At 39.4% G+C, this 13,049-nt stretch overlaps 1 protein-coding gene across 1 annotated transcript in view; it reads right to left on the reverse strand.

Annotated features, from left to right (window-relative positions):
- The window catches only part of nudcd1 (NudC domain containing 1), a gene marked incomplete at its 3' end in the record, with an annotated part of 100,482 nt that overhangs the window by 74,981 nt on the left and 12,452 nt on the right, over nt 1-13,049 (reverse strand). The gene's annotated exons all lie outside the window — the stretch shown is intronic.

Here is a 13,049-nt window from a genome sequence, read left to right on the forward strand (position 1 = left end):
AAATACTGGGAAATACTGGGGAAATACTGGGAAATACTGAGGAAATACTGGGAAATACTGAGGAAATACTAGGGAAATACAGGGGAAATACAGGGGAAATACTGGGAAATACTGGGGAAATACTGGGAAATACTGAGGAAATACTGGGAAATACTGGGGAAATACTGGGAAATACTGAGGAAATACTGGGAAATACTGAGGAAATACTAGGGAAATACTGGGAAATACTGGGGACATACTGAGGAAATACTGGGACATACTGAGGAAATACTAGGGAAATACTGAGGAAATACTAGGGAAATACTGGGAAATACTGGGGAAATACTGAGGAAATACTGGGACATACTGGGAAATACTGAGGAAATACTGGGAAATACTGAGGAAATACTGGGACATACTGGGAAATACTGGGGAAATACTGGGAAATACTGGGGAAATACTGAGGAAATACTGGGAAATACTGGGACATACTGGGAAATACTGAGGAAATACTGAGGAAATACTGTGACATACTGGGAAATACTGGGAAATACTGGGGAAATACTGAGGAAATACTGAGGAAATACTGGGAAATACTGAGGAAATACTAGGGAAATACTGGGAAATACTGGGGAAATACTGGGGAAATACTGGGGAAATACTGGGGAAATACTGGGACATACTGGGAAATACTGAGGAAATACTGAGGAAATACTGGGAAATACTGAGGAAATACTGGGAAATACTGAGGAAATACTGGGAAATACTGGGGAAATACTGGGAAATACTGGGAAATACTGAGGAAATACTGGGAAATACTGAGGAAATACTAGGGAAATACTGGGGAAATACTGAGGAAATACTGAGGAAATACTGGGAAATACTGAGGAAATACTGGGAAATACTGGGAAATACTGAGGAAATACTGGGACATACTGGGGAAATACTGAGGAAATACTGAGGAAATACTGAGGAAATACTGAGAAATACTGGGGAAATACTGGGGAAATACTGGGAAATACTGGGGAAATACTGAGGAAATACTGAGGAAATACTGGGAAATACTGAGGAAATACTGGGAAATACTGAGGAAATACTAGGGAAATACTGGGAAATACTGGGGAAATACTGAGGAAATACTGGGACATACTGGGAAATACTGAGGAAATACTGGGAAATACTGAGGAAATACTGGGACATACTGGGAAATACTGGGGAAATACTGGGAAATACTGGGGAAATACTGAGGAAATACTGGGAAATACTGGGACATACTGGGAAATACTGAGGAAATACTGAGGAAATACTGTGACATACTGGGAAATACTGGGAAATACTGGGGAAATACTGAGGAAATACTGGGGAAATACTGGGGAAATACTGGGGAAATACTGAGGAAATACTGGGAAATACTGGGAAATACTGAGGAAATACTGAGGAAATACTGGGAAATACTGAAGAAATACTGGGAAATACTGAGGAAATACTGAGGAAATACTGAGGAAATACTGGGAAATACTGGGGAAATACTGGGGAAATACTGGGAAATACTGAGGAAATACTGGGAAATACTGGGGAAATACTGGGGAAATACTGAGGAAATACTGGGACATACTGGGAAATACTGGGAAATACTGGGGAAATACTGGGAAATACTGGGGAAATACTGGGAAGTACTGGGGAAATACTGAGGAAATACTGGGAAATACTGGGGAAATACTGAGGAAATACTGGGACATACTGGGAAATACTGGGGAAATACTGGGAAATACTGGGGAAATACTGAGGAAATACTGGGACATACTGGGGAAATACTGTGGATATACTGGGAAATGCTGAGGAAATACTGGGAAATACTGAGGAAATACTAAGGAAACACTGGGAAATACTAAGGAAACACTGGGAAATACTGAGGAAATACTGAGAAATACTCAGGAAATACTGAGAAAATACTGGGAAATACTGGGAAATACTGAGGAAATACTGGGAAATATTGAGGAAATACTGGGAAATACTAAGGAAATACTGGGAAATACTGAGGAAATACTGGGAAACAAAGGAAATACTGAGGAAATACTGAGGAAATACTAGGAAATACTGGTGAAATACTGGGGAAATACTGAGGAAATACTGGGAAATACTGAGGAAATACTGGGACATACTGGGAAATACTGAGACATACTGGGAAATACTGGGAAATACTGGGGAAATACTGAGGAAATACTGGGAAATACTGGGGAAATATTGGGGAAATACTGGGGAAATACTGGGAAATACTGGGGAAATACTGAGGAAATACTGGGAAATACTGGGGAAATACTGAGGAAATACTGGGAAAAACTGGGAAATACTGAGGAAATACTGGGAAATACTGAGGAAATACTGGGACATACTGGGAAATACTGAGGAAATACTGGGAAATACTGGGGAAATACTGAGGAAATACTGGGAAAAACTGGGAAATACTGAGGAAATACTGGGAAATACTGAGGAAATACTGGGACATACTGGGAAATACTGGGAAATACTGAGGAAATACTGAGGAAATACTGGGACATACTGGGAAATACTGGGAAATACTGGGGAAATACTGGGGAAATACTGGGGAAATACTGAGGACATACTGGGAAATACTGGGGAAATACTGAGGAAATACTGGGTAATACTGGGAAATACTGGGGAAATACTGGGAAATACTGGGGAAATACTGAGGACATACTGGGACATAGTGGGACATACAGGGAAATACTGGGAAATACTGGGGAAATACTGGGAAATACTGGGGAAATACTGAGGATATACTGGGAAATACTGAGGAAATACTGGGAAATACTGGGAAATACTGGGGAAATACTGGGACATACTGGGAAATACTGAGGAAATACTAAGGAAATACTAGGAAATACTGAGGAAATACTGGGAAATACTGAGGAAATACTGGGAAATACTGAGGAAATACTGGGAAATACTGAGAAATACTGGGAAATACTGGGAAATACTGAGGAAATACTGAGGAAATACTGAGGAAATACTGAGGAAATACTGGGACATACTGGGAAATACTGGGAAATACTGGGGAAATACTGGGGAAATACTGAGGAAATACTGAGGAAATACTGAGGAAATACTGGGAAATACTGGGAAATACTGGGGAAATACTGGGAAACACTAAGGAAATACTGGGAAATACTGGGAAATACTGGGAAATACTGGGGAAATACTGGGAAATACTGGGGAAATACTGGGAAGTACTGGGGAAATACTGAGGAAATACTGGGAAATACTGGGGAAATACTGAGGAAATACTGGGACATACTGGGAAATACTGGGGAAATACTGGGAAATACTGGGGAAATACTGAGGAAATACTGGGACATACTGGGGAAATACTGTGGATATACTGGGAAATGCTGAGGAAATACTGGGAAATACTGGGGAAATACTGGGACATACTGGGAAATACTGAGGAAATACTAAGGAAATACTGAGGAAATACTAAGGAAACACTGGGAAATACTAAGGAAACACTGGGAAATACTGAGGAAATACTGAGAAATACTCAGGAAATACTGAGAAAATACTGGGAAATACTGGGAAATATTGAGGAAATACTGGGAAATACTAAGGAAATACTGAGGAAATACTAAGGAAACACTGGGAAACACTGGGAAATACTGAGGAAATACTGAGAAATACTCAGGAAATACTGAGAAAATACTGAGAAAATACTGGGAAATACTGGGAAATACTGAGGAAATACTGGGAAATATTGAGGAAATACTGGGAAATACTAAGGAAATACTGGGAAATACTGAGGAAATACTGGGAAATATTGAGGAAATACTGAGGAAATACTGGGAAATACTGGGGAAATACTGAGGAAATACTGGGAAAAACTGGGAAATACTGAGGAAATACTGGGAAATACTAAGGAAATACTGGGAAATACTGAGGAAATACTGGGAAATATTGAGGAAATACTGGGAAATACTAAGGAAATACTGGGAAATACTGAGGAAATACTGGGAAACAAAGGAAATACTGAGGAAATACTGAGGAAATACTAGGAAATACTGGTGAAATACTGGGGAAATACTGAGGAAATACTGGGAAATACTGAGGAAATACTGAGGAAATACTGGGAAATACTGAGACATACTGGGAAATACTGGGAAATACTGGGGAAATACTGAGGAAATACTGGGAAATACTGGGGAAATATTGGGGAAATACTGGGGAAATACTGGGAAATACTGGGGAAATACTGAGGAAATACTGGGAAATACTGGGGAAATACTGAGGAAATACTGGGAAAAACTGGGAAATACTGAGGAAATACTGGGAAATACTGAGGAAATACTGGGACATACTGGGAAATACTGGGAAATACTGAGGAAATACTGGGAAATACTGGGGAAATACTGAGGAAATACTGGGAAAAACTGGGAAATACTGAGGAAATACTGGGAAATACTGAGGAAATACTGGGACATACTGGGAAATACTGGGAAATACTGAGGAAATACTGAGGAAATACTGGGACATACTGGGAAATACTGGGAAATACTGGGGAAATACTGGGGAAATACTGGGGAAATACTGAGGACATACTGGGAAATACTGGGGAAATACTGAGGAAATACTGGGAAATACTGGGAAATACTGGGGAAATACTGGGAAATACTGGGGAAATACTGAGGACATACTGGGACATAGTGGGACATACAGGGAAATACTGGGAAAATACTGGGAAATACTGGGGAAATACTGAGGATATACTGGGAAATACTGAGGAAATACTGGAAAATACTGGGAAATACTGGGGAAATACTGGGACATACTGGGAAATACTGAGGAAATACTAAGGAAATACTAGGAAATACTGGTGAAATACTGGGAAATACTGAGGAAATACTGGGAAATACTGAGGAAATACTGGGAAATACTGAGAAATACTGGGAAATACTGGGAAATACTGAGGAAATACTGAGGAAATACTGAGAAAATACTGAGGAAATACTGGGACATACTGGGAAATACTGGGGAAATACTGGGGAAATACTGAGGAAATACTGAGAAAATACTGGGAAATACTGGGAAATATTGAGGAAATACTGGGAAATACTAAGGAAATACTGGGAAATACTGAGGAAATACTGAGGAAATACTAAGGAAACACTGGGAAACACTGGGAAATACTGAGGAAATACTGAGAAATACTCAGGAAATACTGAGAAAATACTGAGAAAATACTGGGAAATACTGGGGAAATACTGGGGAAATACTGGGGAAATACTGAGGAAATACTGGGACATACTGGGAAATACTGGGAAATACTGGGGAAATACTGGGAAATACTGGGGAAATACTGGGAAGTACTGGGGAAATACTGAGGAAATACTGGGAAATACTGGGGAAATACTGAGGAAATACTGGGACATACTGGGAAATACTGGGGAAATACTGGGAAATACTGGGGAAATACTGAGGAAATACTGGGACATACTGGGGAAATACTGTGGATATACTGGGAAATGCTGAGGAAATACTGGGAAATACTGGGGAAATACTGGGACATACTGGGAAATACTGAGGAAATACTAAGGAAATACTGAGGAAATACTAAGGAAACACTGGGAAATACTAAGGTAACACTGGGAAATACTGAGGAAATACTGAGAAATACTCAGGAAATACTGAGAAAATACTGGGAAATACTGGGAAATATTGAGGAAATACTGGGAAATACTAAGGAAATACTGGGAAATACTGAGGAAATACTGAGGAAATACTAAGGAAACACTGGGAAACACTGGGAAATACTGAGGAAATACTGAGAAATACTCAGGAAATACTGAGAAAATACTGAGAAAATACTGGGAAATACTGGGAAATACTGAGGAAATACTGGGAAATATTGAGGAAATACTGGGAAATACTAAGGAAATACTGGGAAATACTGAGGAAATACTGGGAAATATTGAGGAAATACTGGGAAATACTAAGGAAATACTGGGAAATACTGAGGAAATACTGGGAAACAAAGGAAATACTGAGGAAATACTCAGGAAATACTAGGAAATACTGGTGAAATACTGGGGAAATACTGAGGAAATACTGGGAAATACTGAGGAAATACTGGGACATACTGGGAAATACTGAGACATACTGGGAAATACTGGGAAATACTGGGGAAATACTGAGGAAATACTGGGAAATACTGGGGAAATATTGGGGAAATACTGGGGAAATACTGGGGAAATACTGGGGAAATACTGAGGAAATACTGGGAAATACTGGGGAAATACTGAGGAAATACTGGGAAAAACTGGGAAATACTGAGGAAATACTGAGGAAATACTGGGACATACTGGGAAATACTGGGAAATACTGAGGAAATACTGGGAAATACTGGGGAAATACTGGGGAAATACTGAGGAAATACTGGGAAAAACTGGGAAATACTGAGGAAATACTGGGAAATACTGAGGAAATACTGGGACATACTGGGAAATACAGGGAAATACTGAGGAAATACTGAGGAAATACTGGGAAATACTGGGAAATACTGGGGAAATACTGAGGAAATACTGAGAAATACTCAGGAAATACTGAGAAAATACTGAGAAAATACTGGGAAATACTGGGAAATACTGAGGAAATACTGGGAAATATTGAGGAAATACTGGGAAATACTAAGGAAATACTGGGAAATACTGAGGAAATACTGGGAAATATTGAGGAAATACTGGGAAATACTAAGGAAATACTGGGAAATACTGAGGAAATACTGGGAAACAAAGGAAATACTGAGGAAATACTCAGGAAATACTAGGAAATACTGGTGAAATACTGGGGAAATACTGAGGAAATACTGGGAAATACTGAGGAAATACTGGGACATACTGGGAAATACTGAGACATACTGGGAAATACTGGGAAATACTGGGGAAATACTGTGGAAATACTGGGAAATACTGGGGAAATATTGGGGAAATACTGGGAAATACTGGGAAATACTGGGGAAATACTGGGAAATACTGGGAAATACTGGGGAAATACTGAGGACATACTGGGACATAGTGGGACATACAGGGAAATACTGGGAAATACTGGGGAAATACTGGGAAATACTGGGGAAATACTGAGGATATACTGGGAAATACTGAGGAAATACTGGGAAATACTGGGAAATACTGGGGAAATACTGGGACATACTGGGAAATACTGAGGAAATACTAAGGAAATACTAGGAAATACTGGTGAAATACTGGGAAATACTGAGGAAATACTGGGAAATACTGAGGAAATACTGGGAAATACTGAGAAATACTGGGAAATACTGGGAAATACTGAGGAAATACTGAGGAAATACTGAGGAAATACTGGGACATACTGGGAAATACTGGGAAATACTGGGGAAATACTGAGGAAATACTGGGAAATACTGGGAAATACTGGGGAAATACTGGGAAACACTAAGGAAATACTGGGAAATACTGGGAAATACTGGGAAATACTGGGGAAATACTGGGAAATACTGGGGAAATACTGGGAAGTACTGGGGAAATACTGAGGAAATACTGGGAAATACTGGGGAAATACTGAGGAAATACTGGGACATACTGGGAAATACTGGGGAAATACTGGGAAATACTGGGGAAATACTGGGGAAATACTGGGACATACTGGGGAAATACTGTGGATATACTGGGAAATGCTGAGGAAATACTGGGAAATACTGGGGAAATACTGGGACATACTGGGAAATACTGAGGAAATACTAAGGAAATACTGAGGAAATACTAAGGAAACACTGGGAAATACTAAGGAAACACTGGGAAATACTGAGGAAATACTGAGAAATACTCAGGAAATACTGAGAAAATACTGGGAAATACTGGGAAATATTGAGGAAATACTGGGAAATACTAAGGAAATACTGGGAAATACTGAGGAAATACTGAGGAAATACTAAGGAAACACTGGGAAACACTGGGAAATACTGAGGAAATACTGAGAAATACTCAGGAAATACTGAGAAAATACTGAGAAAATACTGGGAAATACTGGGAAATACTGAGGAAATACTGGGAAATATTGAGGAAATACTGGGAAATACTAAGGAAATACTGGGAAATACTGAGGAAATACTGGGAAATATTGAGGAAATACTGGGAAATACTAAGGAAATACTGGGAAATACTGAGGAAATACTGGGAAACAAAGGAAATACTGAGGAAATACTGAGGAAATACTAGGAAATACTGGTGAAATACTGGGGAAATACTGAGGAAATACTGGGAAATACTGAGGAAATACTGGGACATACTGGGAAATACTGAGACATACTGGGAAATACTGGGAAATACTGGGGAAATACTGAGGAAATACTGGGAAATACTGGGGAAATATTGGGGAAATACTGGGGAAATACTGGGAAATACTGGGGAAATACTGAGGAAATACTGGGAAATACTGGGGAAATACTGAGGAAATACTGGGAAAAACTGGGAAATACTGAGGAAATACTGGGAAATACTGAGGAAATACTGGGAAATACTGGGAAATACTGAGGAAATACTGGGAAATACTGGGGAAATACTGGGGAAATACTGAGGAAATACTGGGAAAAACTGGGAAATACTGAGGAAATACTGGGAAATACTGAGGAAATACTGGGACATACTGGGAAATACTGGGAAATACTGAGGAAATACTGAGGAAATACTGGGACATACTGGGAAATACTGGGAAATACTGGGGAAATACTGGGGAAATACTGGGGAAATACTGAGGACATACTGGGAAATACTGGGGAAATACTGAGGAAATACTGGGAAATACTGGAAAATACTGGGGAAATACTGGGAAATACTGGGGAAATACTGAGGACATACTGGGACATAGTGGGACATACAGGGAAATACTGGGAAATACTGGGGAAATACTGGGAAATACTGGGGAAATACTGAGGATATACTGGGAAATACTGAGGAAATACTGGGAAATACTGGGGAAATACTGGGACATACTGGGAAATACTGAGGAAATACTAAGGAAATACTAGGAAATACTGGTGAAATACTGGGAAATACTGAGGAAATACTGGGAAATATTGAGGAAATACTGGGAAATACTGAGAAATACTGGGAAATACTGGGAAATACTGAGGAAATACTGAGGAAATACTGAGGAAATACTGGGACATACTGGGAAATACTGGGAAATACTGGGGAAATACTGAGGAAATACTGAGGAAATACTGGGAAATACTGGGAAATACTGGGGAAATACTGGGAAACACTAAGGAAATACTGGGAAATACTGGGAAATACTGGGAAATACTGGGGAAATACTGGGAAATACTGGGGAAATACTGGGAAGTACTGGGGAAATACTGAGGAAATACTGGGAAATACTGGGGAAATACTGAGGAAATACTGGGACATACTGGGAAATACTGGGGAAATACTGGGAAATACTGGGGAAATACTGGGGAAATACTGGGACATACTGGGGAAATACTGTGGATATACTGGGAAATGCTGAGGAAATACTGGGAAATACTGGGGAAATACTGGGACATACTGGGAAATACTGAGGAAATACTAAGGAAATACTGAGGAAATACTAAGGAAACACTGGGAAATACTAAGGAAACACTGGGAAATACTGAGGAAATACTGAGAAATACTCAGGAAATACTGAGAAAATACTGGGAAATACTGGGAAATATTGAGGAAATACTGGGAAATACTAAGGAAATACTGGGAAATACTGAGGAAATACTGAGGAAATACTAAGGAAACACTGGGAAACACTGGGAAATACTGAGGAAATACTGAGAAATACTCAGGAAATACTGAGAAAATACTGAGAAAATACTGGGAAATACTGAGGAAATACTGGGAAATATTGAGGAAATACTGGGAAATACTAAGGAAATACTGGGAAATACTGAGGAAATACTGGGAAATATTGAGGAAATACTGGGAAATACTAAGGAAATACTGGGAAACAAAGGAAATACTGAGGAAATACTGAGGAAATACTAGGAAATACTGGTGAAATACTGGGGAAATACTGAGGAAATACTGAGGAAATACTGGGACATACTGGGAAATAATGAGACATACTGGGAAATACTGGGAAATACTGGGGAAATACTGAGGAAATACTGGGAAATACTGGGGAAATATTGGGGAAATACTGGGGAAATACTGGGAAATACTGGGGAAATACTGGGAAATACTGGGGAAATACTGAGGAAATACTGGGAAAAACTGGGAAATACTGAGGAAATACTGGGAAATACTGAGGAAATACTGGGACATACTGGGAAATACTGGGAAATACTGAGGAAATACTGGGAAACAAAGGAAATACTGGGGAAATACTGAGGAAATACTGGGAAAAACTGGGAAATACTGAGGAAATACTGGGAAATACTGAGGAAATACTGGGACATACTGGGAAATACTGGGAAATACTGAGGAAATACTGAGGAAATACTGGGACATACTGGGAAATACTGGGAAATACTGGGGAAATACTGGGGAAATACTGGGGAAATACTGAGGACATACTGGGAAATACTGGGGAAATACTGAGGAAATACTAAGGAAATACTGAGGAAATACTAAGGAAACACTGGGAAATACTAAGGAAACACTGGGAAATACTGGGAAATATTGAGGAAATACTGGGAAATACTAAGGAAATACTGGGAAATACTGAGGAAATACTGAGGAAATACTAAGGAAACACTGGGAAACACTGGGAAATACTGAGGAAATACTGAGAAATACTCAGGAAATACTGAGAAAATACTGAGAAAATACTGGGAAATACTGGGAAATACTGAGGAAATACTGGGAAATATTGAGGAAATACTGGGAAATACTAAGGAAATACTGGGAAATACTGAGGAAATACTGGGAAATATTGAGGAAATACTGGGAAATACTAAGGAAATACTGGGAAATACTGAGGAAATACTGGGAAACAAAGGAAATACTGAGGAAATACTCAGGAAATACTAGGAAATACTGGTGAAATACTGGGGAAATACTGAGGAAATACTGGGAAATACTGAGGAAATACTGGGACATACTGGGAAATACTGAGACATACTGGGAAATACTGGGAAATACTGGGGAAATACTGAGGAAATACTGGGAAATACTGGGGAAATATTGGGGAAATACTGGGGAAATACTGGGAAATACTGGGGAAATACTGAGGAAATACTGGGAAATACTGGGGAAATACTGAGGAAATACTGGGAAAAACTGGGAAATACTGAGGAAATACTGGGAAATACTGAGGAAATACTGGGACATACTGGGAAATACTGGGAAATACTGAGGAAATACTGGGAAATACTGGGGAAATACTGGGGAAATACTGAGGAAATACTGGGAAAAACTGGGAAATACTGAGGAAATACTGGGAAATACTGAGGAAATACTGGGACATACTGGGAAACACTGGGGAAATACTGAGGAAATACTGGGAAAAACTGGGAAATACTGAGGAAATACTGGGGAAATACTGAGGAAATACTGGGAAATACTGGGGAAATACTGGGAAATACTGGGGAAATACTGGGGAAATACTGAGGAAATACTGGGAAAAACTGGGAAATACTGAGGAAATACTGGGAAAAACTGGGAAATACTGAGGAAATACTGGGAAATACTGAGGAAATACTGGGACATACTGGGAAATACTGGGAAATACTGAGGAAATACTGAGGAAATACTGGGACATACTGGGAAATACTGGGAAATACTGGGGAAATACTGGGGAAATACTGGGGAAATACTGAGGAAATACTGGGGAAATACTGAGGAAATACTGGGAAATACTGGGAAATACTGGGGAAATACTGGGAAATACTGGGGAAATACTGAGGACATACTGGGACATAGTGGGACATACAGGGAAATACTGGGAAATACTGGGGAAATACTGGGAAATACTGGGGAAATACTGAGGATATACTGGGAAATACTGAGGAAATACTGGGAAATACTGGGAAATACTGGGGAAATACTGGGACATACTGGGAAATACTGAGGAAATACTAAGGAAATACTGGGAAATACTGGGAAATACTGGGGAAATACTGGGGAAATACTGAGGAAATACTGGGAAATACTGGGAAATACTGAGGAAATACTGGGAAATACTGAGGAAATACTGAGGAAATACTGGGAAATACTGAGGAAATACTGAGGAAATACTGGGAAATACTGAGGAAATACTGAGGAAATACTGGGACATACTGGGAAATACTGGGAAATACTGGGGAAATACTGGGGAAATACTGAGGAAATACTGAGGAAATACTGAGGAAATACTGGGAAATACTGGGGAAATACTGGGAAACACTGGGGAAATACTGAGGACATACTGGGACATAGTGGGACATACTGGGAAATACTGGGAAATACTGGGAAATACTGGGGAAATACTGAGGATATACTGGGAAATACTGAGGAAATACTGGGAAATAGTGGGAAATACTGGGGAAATACTGGGACATACTGGGAAATACTAAGGAAATACTGAGGAAATACTGGGAAATACTGGGAAATACTGGGAATTACTGAGGAAATACTGGGAAATATTGAGGAAATACTGGGAAATACTAAGGAAATACTGGGAAATACTGAGGAAATACTGGGAAACACTGAGGAAATACTGGGAAACACTGAGGAAATACTGGGAAATACTGAGGAAATACTGGGAAACAAAGGAAATACTGGGAAACACTAAGGAAATACTGGGAAATACTGAGGAAATACTGGGAAACAAAGGAAATACTGGGAAATACTGAGGAAATACTGGGAAATACTGAGGAAATACTGGGGAAATACTGGGAAATACTGAGGAAATACTGGGAAATACTTGGAAATACTGAGGAAATACTGGGAAATATTGAGGAAATACTGGGAAATACTAAGGAAATACTGGGAAATACTGAGGAAAATACAGAGGAAATACTGAGGAAATACTGGGAAATACTGAGGAAATACTGTGAAATACTGAGGAAATACTGG

This window comes from Telmatherina bonti (assembly GCF_933228915.1).
Source record: "Telmatherina bonti genome assembly, chromosome: 19".
In the NCBI taxonomy this organism is placed as follows: Eukaryota; Metazoa; Chordata; class Actinopteri; order Atheriniformes; family Telmatherinidae; genus Telmatherina; species Telmatherina bonti.